Consider the following 21,073-nt stretch of genomic DNA (forward strand, 5'->3'; position numbering starts at 1 on the left):
AAGATTTTATTTATTCATTTGAGGGAGAGACACAGAGACACAGAAAGAACAAGCTGGGGGGAGAGGCAGAGGGAGAAGAAGCAGCAGACTCCCCACCGACTTGGGAGCTGCACATGGGGCTGATCACAGGGCCTGGAGATCATGACATGAGCTGAGGGCAGACACTTAACCATCTGAGCCACCCAGGCTCCACAAAAAACAGAATTTTATTTTAAATGTTAATGTAATTCCACAGCCATTGGGAGGGAATTTGTTAGCTTAAACTCTTTCTTGGAGAGTTATTTATTACTCTTCTTGCTTGTGTTAAAATCCACCCAGTTCTCTCAAAGTTTATCGATGGCTTTGATTCCCATGGAGAGCTCTCCCAGCTGCTGGTCTTCCTCTCGTCTTTAACCTTGGCATCCTTGGCTCACTCAGGAGAAAATACCCCAAATGATAAAAGGCTGCCCAGGTGGTGTGTAACCAAGACATCGGGCTGAAGCCAACCCAGGCCAGAGGCCTGCAGGCCATGGAAGCACCAGCACCTGGGCACAGTGACCCAATATGGGTACTGCACTCTGGATAGCGGCAAGCACCAGCCAGGTCTTGGCATCCAGCCCTGAATCACTGACATTAGGGAGTAAGACCCCAACAGAGGGAACGGCATTTCCCTTCACAGACACCCCACACCTGGACCCTCTACCGGAGTGGGGGATTTGCGCCTGGGTAGTAGCCTCAGTTTCCCACGTCTGGGTACAGATGCCCTACTTTTCTGGTTTGGGTGGTTCTTTGTGCTCCGTGGCCTGATCTTCCAAGCGTCTTACAGAGTCACTGCCAGTGTTGGGGTGGGAGGGTCCATGTGGCCACTTCTTCCCTGTTTGGCAATGGGAGCACCGCTTGGGAGCCAAGTACGTGGTCACCGTGCGTTGCCAGGAGGCAGGGGGAGGTGTCTGCGTCCTGTGCACGGTCTGCATCCTCCGGGCTCACATTCTCGGAAGGCGGTATGGGGTGCAGTGCTCGGGACCTGGTGCACAAAGCTTGCAGCCAGCTCGTCTGGACCAGGCAGGGATGCTGAGTGGACAGGAAGAGGCGGCCTCTGGGACCAGCGAGGCAGAGTGTGGGGCTGGGCGCCCACGATGCATGTGGGCAGGTGTCAGAGGGCGGGGAGTGGGCTGGGCAGGCGGCCTCCGCCTGGGGAGCGTCTGCAGGGGCGCAGGGGGGTTGGCGGCTCTCCGTGTGGATCATGGTGTCCCATTAACGAGTGTGGGCTCTGTTCTGCCAACCGTGGGTTGGAGCAGGGACATGGGCTGGCATGCAGGGCGCCGTGAGGGAGGCCGGGCTGCTCCTGGCTGCGTGTGTGCGGTCGGGCGCCCGGGGGACGGGCGGGGCGCAGAGGTGGAGTCTTCGCTCCCCCCAGAGCGCTGGGGTTCTGGCTTTGGTGACTGCTTGCAACAGGACCCCTAAGTCACCACCAGGCCCTGGCGGAGCAGGAGGCGATGTCCCCGTCCCCCAATCCCTGGACCGTCCCCAGCCAGACTTCTTCACCTGGGGTCCCTGCCCCAAGAGCAGGCGGCTGTCCCCACCCTCACCCACTGGCCAGGAGCCAGGCAGCTGTCCTCACCCCGCTATCGCTGACCAATCACCACTCGGCTCTCACCGCCCCGCTCTCCCTCACCAATCAGCAGGCCGCTTTCTCTGTCCCGCTCTTCCTTGACAATCACCAGGCCGCTGTCTCTGCCCCTTTTATGTTTGCCAATCAACAGACAGCTGGCCCCGCCCCTCTCACACTGGCCAATCAGCAGGCAGCTGTCCCTGCCCCTCTCATCCTGTCCAGTCACCAGGCAGCTGTCTCCGCCCCTCCCATCCTGGCCAGTCAGCAAGCAGCTGTCCCCGCCCCTCTCACCCCAGCCAATCAGCAGGCAGCTGTCTCCGCCCCTTTTATCCTTGCCATCAACAGGCAGCTGTCCCCGCCCCTCTCACCCTGGCCAATTGCAGGCAGCTGTCCCCGCCCCTCTCACCCTGGCCAGACACCAGGCAGCTCTCCCCGCCTCTCTCATCCTGGCCAGTCACCAGGCAGCTGGCCCTGCCCCTCTCATCCTGGCCAATCGCAGGCAGCTGTCCCCACCCCTCTCATTCTGGCCAGTCAGCAGGCAGCTGTCCCCGCCCCTCTCACCCTGGGTTCCTACTGGGGTCTCCCAGGCCTTGTAGCTGCAGCCCCCCTGGAACATGCCAGAAGTCTCGGTGTGCTGCTTGCAGATCCTGGACGTCACAGCGCCTGGGGCTGGGCATCTGCTGTTGCTGGGGGGTCGGTGGGGGCGGGGTTTAGGGTTCCTCCTTCACTGATGAACTTAAACGTCAGTGCGAGAACTTCAAGCACAGGAAGAGAAAAGGCAAGGGGCACAGTGGGCAGGTGTGAAAACCCACCCAGATTCTCCCAAACAGAGGCGCCTCTGAGTAGGGAGGGATCTGCAGGTCTGGTGGCCTGGCCCGCAGTGTGTTTACTGGAGACAGGCTCTTTGAGTGGAAACGTCAGCCATCTGAGCTCAAGTCAGGAGCTTGCCCAGTGCCAGAAAGAGGGGAAATGAACTCTCGGGCCTACGGCACAGTCTACCATGTGATGCTGAAGCACCAGAGTCAAGGGCGAGGACAGTCACTGCCCGGGAAGCTGCTGTGCTGAAATCAAAACCAGGATGAGTTACCCCGAAAGGGCACGTTAAATAGAAACGAGTGACATTTCTCTAAAGAAGACTTCCAGATGACCAGCAGACACGTGAAAATATGCTGAACGTCACTCATCGTCAGGGAAATCCGAATCCAAACCAGGATGAGCGGCCAACGCACACCTGTCAGAATGGCTGACATTAACAACACAGGAGGCAACAGGTGCTGGTGAGGAGGCGGAGGAAAGGGATCCTCCTACACTGCTTGTGGGAATGCAAGCTGGTGCAGCCACTCTGGAGAACAGCATGGAGGTTCCTCAAAAATGAAAAATAGAGCTACCCTACATCCCAGGATCGCACTAGTAGGTGTTTATCCAAAGGATACAAACAGTGATTCAAAGGGGCACTTGCACCCCCTGAATGTTTATAGCAGAGATGTCCACAATAGCTAAACTATGGGAAGAGCCCAGGTGTCCATTGACAGACGAATGGATAAAGAAGATCTGCTATATATACCCATTGGAGTACTACTCAGCCATCAAAAATGAAGAAATCTTGCCATTTGCAACCAGGGGGATGGAACCAGAGGTTTCTATGATAAGTGAAATAAGTCAATCAGGAGGACAATTATATGATGTCAGTCATGTGGAATTTAAGAAAGAAAATAGATGAACACAGGAGAATGGGGGGAAATAAAATAAGTCAGGGAGGTAGACAAAGCAAAAGAGACTCAAAAAAATAATTTATATGCGAGAGCATGAGCGGGGTGAGGGGCAGAGGCAGAGAGAGAAGCAGTCTCCCCACTTAGCAGGGAGCCCAGCATGGGGCTGGATCCCAGGACTCCAGGTTCATGACCTGAGCCAAAGGCAGGCACTTAATGGACTGAGCCACCCAGGCGTCCCAAGAGAGTCTCAACTATAGCAAACAATCTGAGGGTGTTGGAGGGGAGATGGGTGGGGGACGGGGTAACTGGGTGATGGGTGTCAAGGAGACAGGTGGTGTAATGAGTGCTGGTGTTATATGGAACTGATGAATCAGTAAATTCTACCTCTAAAACTGAAAAAAGGGGGTTAGTGAACAGGGTTAGAGTATAATACCCACAAACTTATGTTGTGAAACATAATTTTCTCTCTAAATTTATCACCTGGAAATACAGTTTAAAGGTCTCCAACGTCACTCCATAGCACAGTTGCAACCTCTCTCGTATCCAGACTGCATGTCAGGTGTGAGGACCCCTGGATTCTATCCAGTTCTGCTCTGCCAGTCCCTGTCAATTGAGCATTTTCTTTTCTAGAAATGTGGAAAGCTTTGTGCACATAAAAGACCATTTCCAACTATTTGTTTGATTATATCTGCTGAAATGAGAAATGCTAAAACCTCAGTTAATCACCTCTCTTTTCCTCCAGAGACAAAGAAAACGGCAGTGTCAAGAAATCCAGCTAATTCTGTCTCAGCTGCAGTCCACCTGCACCCTCTGCCCGCTGCCCACTGCACAATAACCCCAGGTACGGTGTTTGCTTTTCAAGACATGGAGAGAAAGGGACTAGAGTTTTCATTCAGTAGTTGACTCTCCTCCTACTGATGCTGATGGTGCTGGATCTCCCGTGGGGTCCTGGCTGGCTCTGTTAGGGGACGTGTAGGTGAGGAATGAGGAGAGCCAGGGGGCCAACCTGGCTCTGGGAATGTGAGGTTCTGTCTTTTGGTCTCAGGGCTGTGAGATCCCTTCCCTCCAGAAGCAGAGCTCAGCAGGGGTCACCTTTGGCAGTGGATCCCCCAGGATGTGAGCTGGCTGCCCTGCCCAGCAAGCTCTTCACCCCCACACCTGCTAACAGCCACTTGACCTTAGGCCTGCTGAAGCCTGAAAGGTCACAGAGTGTCCAAGAACTTTCCCACATGATCATGCAGTTGAAGAAACCTGGGATCCAAGATGGTAACAAGCAGGGAAAGTTTAGCTTATGTAAAACAGGCAGTAGAGTAGATAAAATAGCTGCCTGCTCAAGCCCCTCCAGAGCCAAGATTGTGGCCAGCAGGAGGCTGATGAAGGAGCTTGAAGAAATCCACGAATGTGGAATGAAAGACTTCCATAACATCCAGGTTGATGAAGCTAATTTATTGACTTGGTGAAGGCTTATTGTTCCTGACAACCCTCCATATGATAAGGGGGCTTTCAGAATGGAAATCAACTTTCCAGCAGAGTACCCACTCAAACCACCGAAGATCACATTTAAAACAAAGATCTGTCACCTGAACATCGATGAAAATGGGCAGGTCTTTGTGCCAGGTATTAGTGCTGAAAACTGGAAGCCAGTAACCAGAACCGGCCAAGTAATCCAGTCCCTCACAGCACTGGTGAACGATCCCCAGCCCGAGGACCCACTTTGGGCTGACCTAGCTGAAGAATACTCTAAGGACCGTAAAAAATTCTGTAAGAACGCTGAAGAGGTTCCAAAGAAATATGGGGAGAAGCGACCTGTGGACTAAACTCTGCCACGACGGATTCCAGCGAGTGTGAGCGGAGACCCCGCAAAGCAGGACTCTGTGGAAAATTGACACGTGCCGCCGCCTGGCGTTTGCTTGTGGCAGGTACTAACTTTCTACAGTTTTCTTTTTTTTTAAAAGACTTTATTTATTTATTTGAGACAGAGAGAATGAGAGACAGAGAGCATGAGAGGGAGGAGGGTCAGAGGGAGAAGCAGACTCCCTGCCGAGCAGGGAGCCCGATGCGGGACTCGATCCTGGGACTCCAGGATCATGACCTGAGCCGAAGGCAGTCGCTTAACCAACTGAGCCACCCAGGCGCCCCTCGACAGTTTTCTTAATCAGACGTGGTCGGGGTAACCTGTATAGAAAGGATTAAAAATTTAAGATGTTCTAAAAAAAAAAAAATAGCTATCTGTTCATGACAAAAGTTGAGAAGCCAATTAACCTGCTGTCCGATCCCCCTTATCCCAAGTTCCTGTTCTGCTCCCTGGGTTGTGTAAAGGTACCAGTAAGCCTGGGATGTGGAGACATGACAGCTTTCGACAGGACAGAGACTTCTGCAGCCTCATCCTATGTCTGCAGTGTCCTCACAGCCATCTTGGCTGACTGAGCCGCTTCCCCAACGGCCTCCAAGTCCACCTGCAAGACAAGCCAGAGGCTGTGTTGTGCATGGTCCCCATGTGATGCTGAGGGGCTCTGGGCACAAGTTACTCCTGCATTCCCCACGGCCAGCCAGCCTGAGGCTCAGGGTGCCCTGGATGCACCCTACCTGGCAGGCTCTTCTGCCCCTGGACCAGAGGCTTAATGAGACAGTTATGCAGAGTAGTCGTCTGCAGAAGCCTGCCGTGGCCCTGAATGCAGAAGCTGGGGATGGCTGCAGAACCCTCATGAGGGACATGAGGACACCATTGTCCACCTCATCCCCACTAGGCCTGCTGCCCAGGAGAGCATGGGCTGAAAGGTGGGTTCGGGCACTGCATGCTTCATGTGTGTGTGAAGCATCGAGGGTGTGAAACCTTCCCAACTTGTGGGGCCATGGGTCTCTTAGCACTGTGGCTTTAGTCCCCAGCCCCCTACCATGGTCCTGCTGTCCTGAGGCTCTATCTGCTGTACGTCTCATCTGCTTTTGGTTTCAGCACATGGTTTCCTCAGCAACAAAGCAGGCTCAGGCTGGGTCCCAGGGAATACTATCTCCTTCTCAGCAGGAAAATGCTTTAAAGAAGAAGCACTTAATAAAGATTTGGGGGTCCATATGGGACTCTTGGATGGATAGCTACTATTCAAATATTACTCCATATTGCGTACAACTAGATTGGGTTGGATTGTTTCTTCTCATGTGACTTCCCTCGAGAGCAGTGCATTCACTAGTGCCAAAGGCCTAAAGGACACTAAACAGATGGAGGGGATCCGTCCCTGGGCTCATGGAGGTAGCATTCTGAGAGACACTGACACAGTGCAGTGAAGCAATGTCGGTGACTCCTGGGACCAGTGTGTGAGCTCAGGGGATGGAAAGAGAGGACTGGGTGATGGACTAGTTTGTAGAGGGAGGTGTTCTCTGAGGAGTTCCTGCGGCACCCCTAAGTGGCAAGGTGCATGGAGTTTGGGAGCAGCATTCCAGGGGAGATAGGTAGTGAAAGGGGGTGACATGCAGACATGGGGAGCTAGAGGGTGCGGTCGACCGAGGAACATGTGCCCTGGAATCCACAGGAGGTCTGAGCAGGACCAGTGTGGGATACAGGGAATTCCGTAGTTTTCACTCAGTCCTCCACAGGGACATCAGCTGAATGGGCAGAGAAGAGCAACCCGGGCAGATGGGTGTTTACCGGAAGGGAGTACAGGAGGGCATTTTGGTTTGGGGCATAAGCGAGTAGGAGAGTGGGGCCATTTGTGAAGCTGAACTGGGGAGACCATTCCTGGATTTGTGTAGCATTGGCCCACAGGGTTTTCTTCCTTTTCACAGTGGAAGGCAGAGTTCTACAGAGGTTTCTACAAGTTGCAGCACAACCATACTCCCTTGAGACTCACTGTGTGATGTGACACTCTGAGAACCCTGTTTCAGTTGAGTCTACTTACGGCATGGCTGCAGCTGCACCTGAAACAGCCCCTCCAGCTCACCACCCTGCAGTCAGTTCTTCCCACTGCTGCCAAACTGAGGGGTGCAGTATGAGCAAGTTTAAACCGTCTTCAGTTTTCCCCTGTGGAATTGAAATGCTGAATTTGAGAGTGTGGTTTAAGGAGCTCACTTCCATTTCAGGAAACCCACACCTTGAAAGAAATGTTCAGTGTTAATTTTGGCAACAGAGTTTCCCAAAGAGATGTCTTAATTTGCCCTGAATGAATGGACTCCCCCATCTGTGGGGTGAGTCATGATGGACTGTAGAGAGAGCTGTTCTGGAAGAAACAGAGATGGTTTGAAATGCCTAATCTGTACTTTGGGGGGTTCAAGGATATTCTCTTCATCCTGTCTTATTGTGATGATCTGAAAAGTTACCCTACTCCAGCAGTTCTGTGTGATGTGGGTTCCAAAGTGTAAGAGGAGAGGCTCGCTTTGGCTAAACAGAGCAAGAGGTTGCCAGTCAGGAAGCAAGCACCTGGGGCTTGCAGCCCAGAGGAGGCTGTAACAGGGCTGGGCATGGTCCTGGGGGTAGGCCTGAAAGGAGAATACTTCATGAGACCCCTGGTCCTGTGTTCAGTGGTGAGTGGTCTGCTTCCCCTAGAGAGTGCCAGAGTGGATGTGAGAGGACACCACACCTGCCCCAGGCTGATGAAGAGAGAGGGAGAGACTAGCCTTTGGGCCTTCCAGGTGAGCTGACTACCAGGCTATGCTCCCTTTGTGACTCCACTCTGATGGCTTGGATGAGGGTAAAGGTCATTCCCAAGCTGGCATTTGCAAACGTGAGTAGGGAGGGGAACTTGTGTCTCATTTCACACCAGTCAGCTCACAGCTCGGGCTCACCTTTTCTATGAGGCCTGAGCTCCCTCAGCAGCTCCTGGGAGGATGATATCTAGGATGAGGACACTCGTAAGAGGGGCCACCTTGACTTGAGTTTTGAACAAGCCCAACAGCAATGCCAGCCATCTCAGTAAGCCAATCCTTCTTCCACCAACATAAACAAAATTTCTCAAATGACGTCCATACACGGAACACACTTTTCCTAAAATCTTCCCCTCCCAACTAGACTTTGGGTCCTTAGAAAGGCCTCATCCATGCACAGAAGTAAATTCAGCAAACAACATGTTTTTAGCTGTCATGTGCCCTCATCTCTAGCTTTTGGTAAGAATGACAGGAAGATGTGAGATTCCCCACAGGTACACTGTAACTTCATGGCTATGTTTGGTCAGCCTTCAGTTTGCTTCTTCTGGTTTGAGCACATAACTGGGGCTTCCCATACTAGCCACACTCTTGTAGACCCACCACCTGCTCACACACCAGAATGAAGAAGATCCAGAGTCACATGACATAACACCCTAAATATGCAAGATGGGTAATTAAGAACATTCACCTTGCCAATGTCCAGAAAAATGTCATCTTGAATATGCCACACAATCCAAAGATCGCCAAGATCAATGATGACCGAGATGTTGGGATTTCCACTGGGTTTGGAAGGAACCATTATAAAAATGCGTCAATAAGCTATTGCAGTTGGGATTGAATCAAATGAAAGTAAGTCTCAGGACAGAAAGATATAAAAAAGAACATAATTAAGAATTAGAACTGAAAAAAAATATAACTAATATTTTTGCAATGCAGTAAAATGGCTCAGTAGGACAATGTAGATGACAGAGGAAAGAGTCAGTACCTTGAAGGTACAACAACAGAAAGTATCTCATATGAACAATGGAGAGAGAAAAAAAATCTACAAAAACAAAAATCTATTCATGTTACAAGAATCCCAGAATGAGAAAAAAAGAAAAGGAGGGATTAAAAAGTATTTCAAGGAAATGTAAAGGAGAAAAAAAAAAGAATATTTTAAGAAAACATGGCTGATCATCTCCCAAATTTGACAAAAAGCATGAGCCTAAAATTGAAGAAAATGAACAAAACCCAAACAGAGGGAACCCCAAGACATCCGTCAAGACACATGGTATAGACTAAATTTGATCCCCCATCCCACTCACATGTTTCAGTTCTAACCCCTATGAAACTGGACCTGGCACCTTGGGAGGAACATAGGTTGAGTTAGGTCACAAGGTTAGGATTCTCATGATGGGGTTAGCATGCTTATGAGAAAAGACACAGAGAACTTTCACTCTCCATGCACACCTGCAAAGAAAGGTTATGTGAGCGCAAAGCCAGAAGGTGGCTATCGACAAAGCTCCAGGAGGATAGGCTTCCTCAGAACCTGATCAAATTGGTGCCTTATGTTGGACTTCTACCCAGCAGAACTGTGAGAAAATGCATTACAGATGTTTAGCCATTTTCTGAACCTAGCATTTGGTGCATTTTTGTACAAGACAAGAAAGGAGGATTCATAGGGCATAACACTGGACTTTATCAAGATTAAAACCTGTTGTAGTAAAGATCTTGTTAGGAGGATGAAAAAACAAGCTATACACTAAGTGAATATATTTGCAAACCACTAATCTGACAAAGAACTTCTATCTATAATATATAAAAAACCAACACTCAACAGGAGGAGGAAAAAAAAAAAAACTATCCAAATAGCAAATGGGTAAAAGACATGAACAGACATTTCAGCAAAGAGAACATGCACATGGCAAATAAGCACAAGAAAAAAACAGTACATTAGTTGCCATGAGGGAAATGTAAAGGAAAAACCTGATTGAGTAATCACTGCTACCTACCTTTTAGGACAGCTCATTAATATAAAACAGAGTAAAAACATCAAATGTAGGAAAGAGCCAGCTCTCCTACTTTGCTGGTGGGAATGTAAATGGAACAGCCACTCTGGTAAGACAGTTTGATAGGTTCTGCAAAAGCGAAACATAAATGCGACAACCCAGCACTCACTGTCCTGGACCTTTATTCTAGAGAATGAAAATTTAAGATCCCACAAAACACTGTGCCCAAATATTCACTGTGGGATTATTTGTAGTCTCTAAAGCCTGGAAACAAACCAAAATATCCCTCAAAAGGGGAGCAGATGAACAAACTGTGGCATTTCCAACCTAGGGAGCACAACTCAGTGATAAAAAGTAAGAAAGTTAGGATAACACAAAACGTGGATGGATTCCAGATATATTATCCTGAGTGAAAACAATCAAACAAAAAACATCACTGGTCACAGCTGTAGGAGTCCCCTCATGTAACAAAATGCCAACACATCCAAAGTGTAAAACACAGGGGTGAATGGCATGGAAGGGATGGCTGGGCAAGGGGTGGATAACATGAAGGAGATCTTTGTGCTGATAGAGTAGTTCCATACCTGGATTGTGCTGTTGAACATATAAATGTCCATGGCAATGTGACAGACCTAGACATATCCATCATTCCACTGTCAGTTTCCTGGTGCGAATAGTGTCCTGCTGTGATGTAGGATGTTACCTTGGGGCAAAATGAGCCAAGAGTGCCTCTGCAATGGGACATTTCTGTACTATCTGAACCTTCCTGTGAATCACTAAATCCCTCCCTACCTATAGTATTGTTCTACCTTTCAACAAACCTCAGAATAGTTCCCTAATGCTATCAGTCCCACCCTGGCTCCTTGAAGCTCCAAGCTTCCCCAGGACCCTAATGTGTGGGTATTAAGCAGCAGTGTTGGAGGCAGGAGGAACCTGGTGATGGTCTGTGACTGGGCAGGTGCTGGGCTGTGATATGCTGTACCCTAAGGGGTAGACAAGGCCAGGTGTGGGACAGGACAGAGGCAGGACCTAGACGGCTTTCCTCCTGAACCTGCTGTTTTGAGTTTGGGAAGGAACTGACAGTACATGGACCTGGTTCACAGCCTGCCCTCCCCCCTCTGGGCAGCATCTGTCCCCTGCTCTTGTAGATTCCCTCCCCAACCCTGCCTTCTCCTGTATCCTGCTCACACAGCCATCCCCCCAAAGTTGCCCACATTTTACAGAAGAAGGAATGGGGGCTCAAGGGGTGAACTGCTCTGCTTCACACCCCCAAAGTGGGGTCCCAGCACCTCCAAGATCCTGCTGTGTCCAGAAAATGTGTCTGGTAAGTGGGGTCTGAGCAGGTGGCTACTAGAGGTTAGCAGCTCTGGGATCGCACTGTGATCCACTTCCCCCTCAAATCCAAGTGACCTGGACTCCACCAGCCTCCCCACTGGCTCCTGAAAGCAGCAGCCCTCCTATAAGATCAGACACCATCCATCTTAGAGATACTAACCTCTCTTCTCCCAGGTCCCCCTCACATTGACCTTCCCTAAGAGAGCTTTTTCATGGCTCTAATCAGTTCATGCCAAGGTGATATGAGCACAGTGCCTTGAGCTCCCCCAAGGGGCCATGGCTCTAGGCTCTCTTACCTCCACTACAGTCACAGGCAGACCCCAGCTCATGAGCATCCACAAGGCACTTGAGCTCCCACATCCTGTGTTGAGGTTAAGGGATAATCTCTAGGGAGAAGACAAACTTGGAACCTTACTTTCCTCCTTCCTCTGTCCAACAAATGGCAGAATCTCAGCTTTGCCTATTAGAGGTAGACACCTTCTTCCATATCCACAGACACCTGAGTATTCCATGCGCACCTGTTCCCACCTGTTCCTACCTGTCTCCTTTTCTTCTTTACTCTGTCCATCCACCCCTCCACATGGAGCAGCAAGTAGTAATCTGTGGCTCCCCCAACTTCTGCAGTGCTTCTGTGACTCAGAGCAGAAAGCCCACACTCCAGGCTCCTCACTCCAGTCTGTACGTACCTCACCTACAGGAAATCATCCAGAGGCAGGGAATGGTCCCCTGCTTCTGGCCTCCCTCCAGCCTGGTTCCCTCATCTTGTCACATTTACTCTTCAGACGTCCGCATCACACAGGGACATGCAGTCAGGAAATACTAGCTCTGGTGACCAGAGTTTGGAAACTTCATGCCAGGGTCCAAACTCCAATTTGCCAGAGCATGTGTGATGGGGCTAGGGACATAAATCATTTTTGCAGAAATACCCTTGGACACCAGGCTGAACAGAAGCACCCAAAAGAGTTGACAAAAGCACTCGTGAAAATAATAGGTAATTTACCAAATTTGCAAGACAAAATTTTAATATACCAACTGCAACCCTGCCGTATGCCATCAATGAACAAGTGTAATATGGTATGGAAAACACAATATCATTTACATTAGCACTAAGGGGGAAAAAAAGAAAAAAAGGAAGAAAATTGTTGGGTACAAATGTAATACAATATGTACCAGATCTCTATGGAAAATGGTACAGAATTCTGATGAATGCAATTAGAACCGAATAAACGATGAGATGTTCCATTTTCAAGGATAGGAGAACTTAATGTCGTGAAGATATTCGTTCTATTTGTTTAGATTTATAGATCTGATGAAATAGCAATGAAAATTCCATCAAGTTATTTTGCAGACATTGACAATGTGATTATATACTTATGTGGGAGAAAAAAGACCTAAAATAGCCAACACTATATTGAAAAGGAAGAATGTTGAAAGATGAGTGATATGCAAATTCAAGATTTTCTAAAGTTGCATAAATCATGACTGGCTGTCTGGTGTGAGAATAAATGAAGACATCAATGGCAAAAAAAAAAAAAAAGGCCAAGAAAAAGACTCACATGGATATAGTTAACTGACTTTTCTCAAAGAAACAAAGACAAGACAATGAACCAAATATTGTCTTTTCAGAATGACGCTGGGACAACTGGACATCCTGATGTAAATAAAGAAATTAATTAAATAAATCTCGAAAAACACTTTGGGATTGGGCTGGTTCAGGTGCTCCTTTGGGTGCATCCAGACTGGGTGACTCTAGCCTTTGAGGGAAACTTCAGAATCCAATACCTTGCCTTGGCGTGCTCTTGCCACTAGATATCTGTGTCCAGGGCCATAGAGCCATGCATCTAGATGCAAAGGTCCTCGTCATCCCGCGTCTGCACTGGGTTCTAAATGCTGTCTGGTAAGCCAGATTCTGGGGCTGAGAAGAAAGAAGAGGAACACCAGGAACTCACCATGACTCTAAACAGGTTGCGCCAAAGAGAGATAAACTTTCAATCAACGGCAAACTGGCTTCGCTAAGCTGCATAAAAGGCCAGAAATCATGAATCTGATGACTGGATGGAAACCCAGTGGGGATGCACACTCTTCTGTGACTGGGGATGGAAGCGAGCAGTGCTTATGAAGGAGGTGCAGAATATGCTTTGCATCGTAGGACAGAAGACGGGTTCAGTCTAGTCTAGACGCAAGATTCTCTTTTTCCCTCATGATAAGGAAAGCTAGCAGAAACTTTATTTAAACCACTTCTTGAGCTTCAACTTCTTTTGATAATATACTGGAGAAACTGAAAAACAAGTCCAAGCTGATACATATATACACAGCTTTTAATAATGTAAATACAACAGCCACATGTTAATCCACTCTGTACTGCTTTAAGTGAATATACACTGTAAAAACATGTGTTAGTTGAGGTGGCCTTTTTCTTTTTTTCTCTGAACAGGAATATAAATGTCTATTTCACTAGAAATGACAAGTTTCTTTGTTTGTTTTGTTTTGTTTTTATCCAATGAAAAGTGAAATATAAGACAAGCTGATGACAAAGTATTTGTCTTCTACATCAGGCATTTTTATTTTCAAATACGATCCTCAACAACCCTCCCCAGCTAAGTCCTAGCCTGTTACAGGAAGGCTTGGAGTCTATATGTGACACTTTAGTTCCAGGGAGAGGCTTTTAGAGGACCTAGTCCAATCTTTGTTTTGTTCTTACAGAAAAAGAAACTGAAGCCCTGAAAGATAAAGTGGCTTGGCCAAAATCACATGGTTAGCGACAGAAACAGGATTAAAACACCAGTGCTGTGGGTCTCAGAACAAATCAGTAAATTAAGGACAGGCACCAGGATGACACAAAAGACAAAATTCCCTTCTCAAGTCTTGTCCTGCAGCAAGGCTGAGGATTTGCTCATACTGTTTCCACGCCCAGGGGGGTGAACCCTTGTGGGACAGTGTGGTCTCAAGACCCTCGGAGTCACAGAAAGACGGGGGGTGCCTGAGTGTGGCCGAGCTCCCAGGTAGCAGAGCAGGGAAGCCGGCTGCAGAGACAGAGCCGAGGAGTCAGCTCTCAGCTCAGGGTTGCCATAAACTGTGATCTGGGGCACAGTCGGGCCACTGCTCCTCCAGCAGGGACCCAACAAGTGGCAGATCCGGGAGGAATCCCCTTCTTCCCCTGGGAGGAGCGGCGCAGGAGCCACCTCAGGAATCTGCTGGGGTCGGAGACTCCACACGGGATCATGTGCCAGAGATAGATATGCTCCGTCACAGGCCGAGTGATCACGGGGTGCAGCCAGAGACTGGGGAGATGGGAGTGATTGCTTTTTTCTGGGGGCTCACTGAGGAGTGGGGCCCTGAGTTCTCAGCTCCTCGGGGCGGAGATTGGGAGGCCGCCATTTTCACTCTCTGTCTCCAAAGCTGTACAGAAAGCTTGCAGGGAACAATAGCTCTTGAGAGCAAACCCAAGCAGATTACTTAGCGCTGCCCCCAGCAAGGGCAGGGTGATTACTCCTCGGGAAAAGACATTTGAGAACCTCGGCAACAGGACCCTTCACCAAAAGATCAGCAAGAACAGCCAGCCGAGGGGCACCTGGGTGGCTCAGTCGTTAGGCGTCTGCCTTCGGCTCAGGTCATGATCCCAGGGTCCCACATCAAGTTCCCTGCACCTCCGGAAGCCTGCTTCTCCCTCTCCCACTCCGCCTGCTTGTGTTCCCTCTCTCACTGTGTCTCTCTCTGTCAAATAAATAAATAAAATCTTAAAAAAAAATCAGCCAGCCATGACCAAGTTTACCAATCAATGAGAATGGCAGATCTCCAGCACTAGGGGAATACAGCACATGGATTTCATGGCTTTTTTTCCCATGATTCTTTGGTCTTTCAAAGTGAATATTTTTAATTTTCTTTTGCTTTTTTTTTTAAATTTTTCTTTTCCCCTTTTTCAACTAACAACTTATCATTCCCTTTTTTCAAAAAAAAAATATTTTTCATTTAAGAGTCATATTCTATCCCTTCATAGTATTTTAACGTTATTTTTGGTATACATACATATATATATATATATATATATATATATATATATATATATATATGTTGTTCTCTCTAAAATTTTGGAATACAATTTCTTCTAACAGACCAAAATATACCCTGTATCTCTAGTGTATGGCTTTGTTCTAGTCTCCTGCCTGATCACATTCTCGCCCTCTTTTTTATTTTTTCTTCCTCTTCTTTCTTTTTTCAAACAACTTCTTATCAATTCTTTTATAATTTTCATCTTTCTAGTCATATTCCATTGCTTCACCATATTTAACCTTATTTTTGTACATATGTAAGTTTTTCTTTCTTTCTTTTTTTTTATTTTTATTTATTTATTTGAGACAGAGAGAATGAGAGAGAGAGAGAGAGCACATGAGAGGGGGGAGGGTCAGAGGGAGAAGCAGGCTCTCCGCCGAGCAGGGAGCCCGATGAGGGACTCGATCCCGGGACTCCAGGATCATGACCTGAGCCGAAGGCAGTCGCTTAACCAACTGAGCCACCCAGGCGCCCAGGTTTTCTTTCTTTAAACTTTTGGGAGGCAGTTTCTTCTAACAGACCAAAATACACCCAAAATCTAGTGTGTGGCACTGATCTATGAACCAACCTGATCATATTTGATCATATCCTGTTTTTTTTTTTAATCTTTTTCTTTTCTTTTCTTTTTTTCTTTCCATTTCTTTTCCCCCAGTTTCAGGTCTTTTCTGATTTGTTTAGTGTATATGTTCCTGGGGTCATTGTTACCCTCTTACCATTTTGTTCTCTCATTCATCTATTGTGCTCTGCACAAAATGACAAGATGAAAAAAATCACCTACTCAATACGGACATTAGTACGATGTTGGACCTAGAGTTCAGAATCATGATTTTAAAGATACTAGCTGGGCTTGAAAAAAAGCATGGGAAATATTAGAGAAACCCTTTCTGGAGAAATAAAAGAACTAAAACCTAACCAAGTCGAAATCAAAAAGGCTATTAATGAGGTGCAATCAAAAATGGAGCTCTAACTGCTAGGATAAATGAGGCAGAAGAAAAAATTAGTGATATAGAAGACCAAATGTTGGAAAATAAAGAAGCTGAGAAAAAGAGAGATAACCAACTACTGGATCATGAGGGCAGGATTCGAGAGATAAGTGATACCATAAGACGCAACAATATTAGAATAATTGGGATCCCAGAAGAAGAACAAAGAGGGAGAGGGGCAGAAGGTATATTGGAGCAAATTATAGCAGAGAACTTCCCTAATTTGGGGAAGGAAACAGGCATCAAAATCCAGGAGACACAGAGAACCCCCTTCAAAATCAATAAAAATAGGTCAACACCCTGACATCTAATAGTAAAACTTATGAGTCTCAGAGACAAAGAGAAAATCCTGAAGGCAGCTCGGGACAAGAGGTCTGTAACCTACAATGGTAGAAATATTAGATTGGCAACAGACCTATCCACAGAGACCTGGCAGGCAAGAAAGGACTGGCAGGATATATTCAGAGCACTAAACGAGAAAAATATGCAGGCACGAATACTATATCCAGCTAGGCTGTCATTGAAAATAGAAGGAGAGATAAAAAGCTTCCAGGACAAACAAAAACTAAAGGAATTAGCAAACATAAAACCAGCCCTACAGGAAATCTTGAAAGGGGTCCTCTAAGAAAAGAGAGAGCCTAAAAGTAACATAGACCAGAAAGGAACACAGACAATATACGGTAACAGTCACCTTACAGGCAATACAATGGCACTAAATTCCTATCTTTCAGTAGTTACCCTGAATGTAAATGGGCTAAATGCCCCAATCAAAAGACATAGGCTATCAGATTGGATTAAAAAACAAGACCCATCGATATGCTGTCTGCAAGAGACTCATTTTAGACCCAAAGACACCCCCAGATCAAAAGTGAGGGGGTGGAAAGCCATTTCCAATGCTAATGGACACCAAAAGAAAGCTGGTATGGCAATCCTTATATCAGACAAATTAGATTTTAAACCAAAGATTGTAAGAGATGAGGAAGGACACTATATCCTACTTAACGGGTCTATCCAACAAGAAAATCTAACAATTGTAAATATCTATGCCTCTAAAACGGGAGCAACTACTTATATAATATAAAAAATATTTTTCTTCTTTGCACTAATTTTTAGGATAAAATGCTAAAAATGTTACAAAATGTAACCCTATATGTGTACCTAAAACAAGACACAATTTTAATACACACATTAAATATTTTGTGTTTGCTTCTAGAAAGGATGAGTACTTTCATTGTACCACAACTAATGTATATATGTAAGTGTATGTATATATGTTTCTCACTTCAGTAACAAAGGTTTCAAAACAAACTATTCAATGAACAATGGATATTTCAAGTGGAGTTCTGAAAAGTTTTGTTTTTTTCTTCGAAACGTCCAGGTGAGGGCAGAGTGATGCATGTCGTTGTACTGGTTTGGGATTTAATGTAGTTCTGACATTTTGTTTCCCAAATTCCCTCTCAGTTAAGTTTGAAAGGGGGCAAAAACAGAAGTTGCTTGTGCCTGCTGGATTGTTTTTGGCCCCTCTACATCACTTTCTCTGTACAGAGGTGTAGCCCTCTCACTCAGACATTCACAATACAAAAAAGATCCAGAAGACCTAGGACAGGGATGCAATTAATGTATGGAGGTTCTTACATGCAATATTTGTTTACATGATTGTGCAAGAAAACAGGGATGGTGGATTTCAAAGGGAAGTGTTTTCATGATTTAGAGCTCATATTAATAGAAACTGAATGCTAGTTCTTCAATAACTCTTAATAAATGTTATTCTTACTAAATAATATTTAATGCATTGAGTATATCAAATAAGTTACATAATGTATTAGTATATTAAAATACATAATAATATATGATTTATTAAATACTAAAATACATTGGTTTATGTTTCTGTTTTATTGAGGTATAATTGATATAATTCTACTGTTCTTAGGTGTACTGCATAAAATTTGATATATCTATATATTATAAAATAATTATCAAAATAAGTTTAGTTATCATCTGTCACCACACAGAGCTACAATTCATTTTGTTATGATGAGAACTACTAAAACCTACACTCTCAGCCACTTTCTTTTTTTTTTTTAAAGATTTTATTTATTCATTTGAGAGAGAATGAGATAGAGAGAGCATGAGAGGGGGGAGGGTCAGAGGGAGAAGCAGACCCCCTGCTGAGCAGGGAGCCCGATGCGGGACTCGATCCTGGGACTCCAGGATCATGACTCTCAGCCACTTTCTTATATACAACAGACCATTGTTAACTACAGTCACCATGCTCTACATTAATTACACCACAGGACTTACTTATTTTTAACTTATGTATCATATAACTGGAATTTTTACCTCTTGAACACCTGCACCCATTTTGCCTATAATTTTTATGAATTTTTGATAGCTGCTTGTAACCTTGGAATTATAATTTTAGTTTCATGAAATAGAAAAGTTATATGGATAGATCCCATATAACGTGATTGTATTATAAAAGTCAATTTTTATAAGTTCTTAGAATTTTTCATGGGAGGGAACAGTGCATTTCTGGATGTATGTATTTATAAAACAAATACCTGTAAAACTTTTTTTTTATTTTCATTGGAGGTTTGGAAAAATCCACTTTCCACACTTGATGGATAGAAACTTTGATTTTCTTTCTAAAGATATGACTAATGGATAATCTCTAAGCATTGAATATTGATATAGAAAACACATGCTTCAAGCATTTTTATTACTATCTTTAATGGAGAAAGTTACTTTGAGCATATTTTTCATTGCCTTCAGAACATCTTTATTCCTAAAACTGTAGATGATAGGGTTCAGTGTGGGTGTGAGGATGGTATAGAATATTGCCAAATATTTGTCCTGGCCCGGAGCGTGGTATGATTTGGGTCTCATGTATGTGAAAATAAATGGCCCATAGTACATTGTGACCACAATCATGTGGAAGGAACCAGGTAGAAAATGACTTTTTCTGTGCTTCTGATGATTTCATTTGAAGAACAGTAAGGAGAATTTGGACATAAGAAGCAAGGATTAGGGAGGAAGGGACAAGGAGAAAAATTAAGCCACTTACATAAACTCCTCGTTCATAGAGTGTTGTGTCCACACAGGACAACTTCAACATGGCAGGGACTTCACAGAAAAAGTGATCAATGGCTCTTGGGCCACAGAAGGGAAACTGGAGTGCATAAGCTGTGTGGACTATGAAGTTGACGGTCCCAACAATCCAGGACCCTCTAGCCATGAGAATGCGGACATAGTCATTCATAAGAATGGGATAGTGCAGTGGGTGACAGATGGCTACATAGTGATCATAAGACATTGCCGCCAGGAGAAGGCACTCACCACCCAGGAGGGTGAGGGATAGAAATATCTGGAAGCCACAACCTGCGAATGAAATAGTTCTGCTGCCTGACAGAAAGTCAGTGACCATTTTGGGAACAATGTTGGAAATATGCAAGATGTCCATGAAAGACAGATGGCTGAGCAGGAAATACATTGGAGTATGGAGTCTTGAGTCCCTGAGGATAAGGAGGATCATGATTGTGTTTTCTGTTAGGTCATAATAAAAATGATGAATATAAAGGACATGAAAACTAGACTTGATTGAGAAGAAGAAAAGAGTCCTAAAAGAATGAAATCACTGGTGAAACTGTGATTCTCATGCCCCATGATGAACTCCACTCTTTTCCTAAAATAGAAAAAAATAGAGCTAAAATGCAGTGGCCTAAATCTCAAACTCATTTACATTTAGAAGCATAATAAAATGAGAGCGATGCATATTTTGCAGTTCAAGTCAACAGACTCTCAACCAGCTTTGGAAGTGGGCTTGGTTTACAACATGGCCATTTATTTGTTTGAATCAACTGATGATATTGGTCTATTGAGAAAGCTGTTAGCTCCATGTAGTCTTAATTCCGTATTCCTAAATGCAGTTCAATCTTTTGTCAAAGGTCACTTTTTAAATGAGACCCACCCTGAACAGTGTACTTAAAATCTCAGTAACCCCCGACTTGCCTATTTCTCCTTACTGTGCTGTCCTTTGATGTATTCTGCAAATCACTTTTCATCTTTTACATATTCAATAAACTTATGAACTAAATTTATTTTTTATGGTCATTCTAACTCATCAGAACTTAAACTTCCCAATGTGAAATCATTGTTTTGCCCTCTGTATAAACTGAATGGCTACACAATGCCTGCTATATAGTAGTTGCTCAATATTATCCCTTAAATACCTGAATAAATGAATAGCATATGGAACTCAATTTTCTGTCTCATTTTTTATTTGGATAAAGCTTAAAGAAAATGAAATGTATTATTTATACATCTTTCTAAAATCATCAGTAATGATATACTATAAAAACTAGCTTACTCTGTATTTATAATTTAATCTGTAATTTGTAAATATCAGCATTTAAATGTAAAAAATGAAAATTTTATTCAGTTAAAATGAGAATATATTTTAATTGGGCCAGTTTTATTAACTCCTCAAAATTGAATTATATTTCATTAATTCTTTATACAGAGAATCATATTGTTTCCTAAATAATGAAATTGTTTAGATGTGGGTAGTGACTTAAGTATTCCCTTTACTCTATGTGCACAAATTCACTATGTATGATCTATCCCTCCAATAAATAGATATACATGCATACATACTTATACACACAGAGAGAATTTAAGAAAACACTGCTGCAAATCATGAAAAATAAATAACATATAAAACAAGTCATTTGCCTTCTTTAAGAACTATTCATAAGTTTGGGGTTCCTGTCTGGCTTAGTCAGT

At 45.0% G+C, this 21,073-nt stretch overlaps 2 pseudogenes; one reads left to right on the forward strand and one right to left on the reverse strand.

The window, feature by feature from the left end:
• The first annotated feature begins 4,661 nt into the window (after positions 1–4,661).
• LOC123323597 lies at positions 4,662–5,120 on the forward strand (annotated as a pseudogene).
• Positions 5,121–12,503: 7,383 nt separating this feature from the next.
• On the reverse strand, positions 12,504–19,970 carry LOC123323609 (annotated as a pseudogene).
• Positions 19,971–21,073: the final 1,103 nt, after the last annotated feature.

The sequence above is a fragment of the Neomonachus schauinslandi genome, chromosome Y (assembly GCF_002201575.2).
Source record: "Neomonachus schauinslandi chromosome Y, ASM220157v2, whole genome shotgun sequence".
Lineage (NCBI taxonomy): Eukaryota > Metazoa > Chordata > Mammalia > Carnivora > Phocidae > Neomonachus > Neomonachus schauinslandi.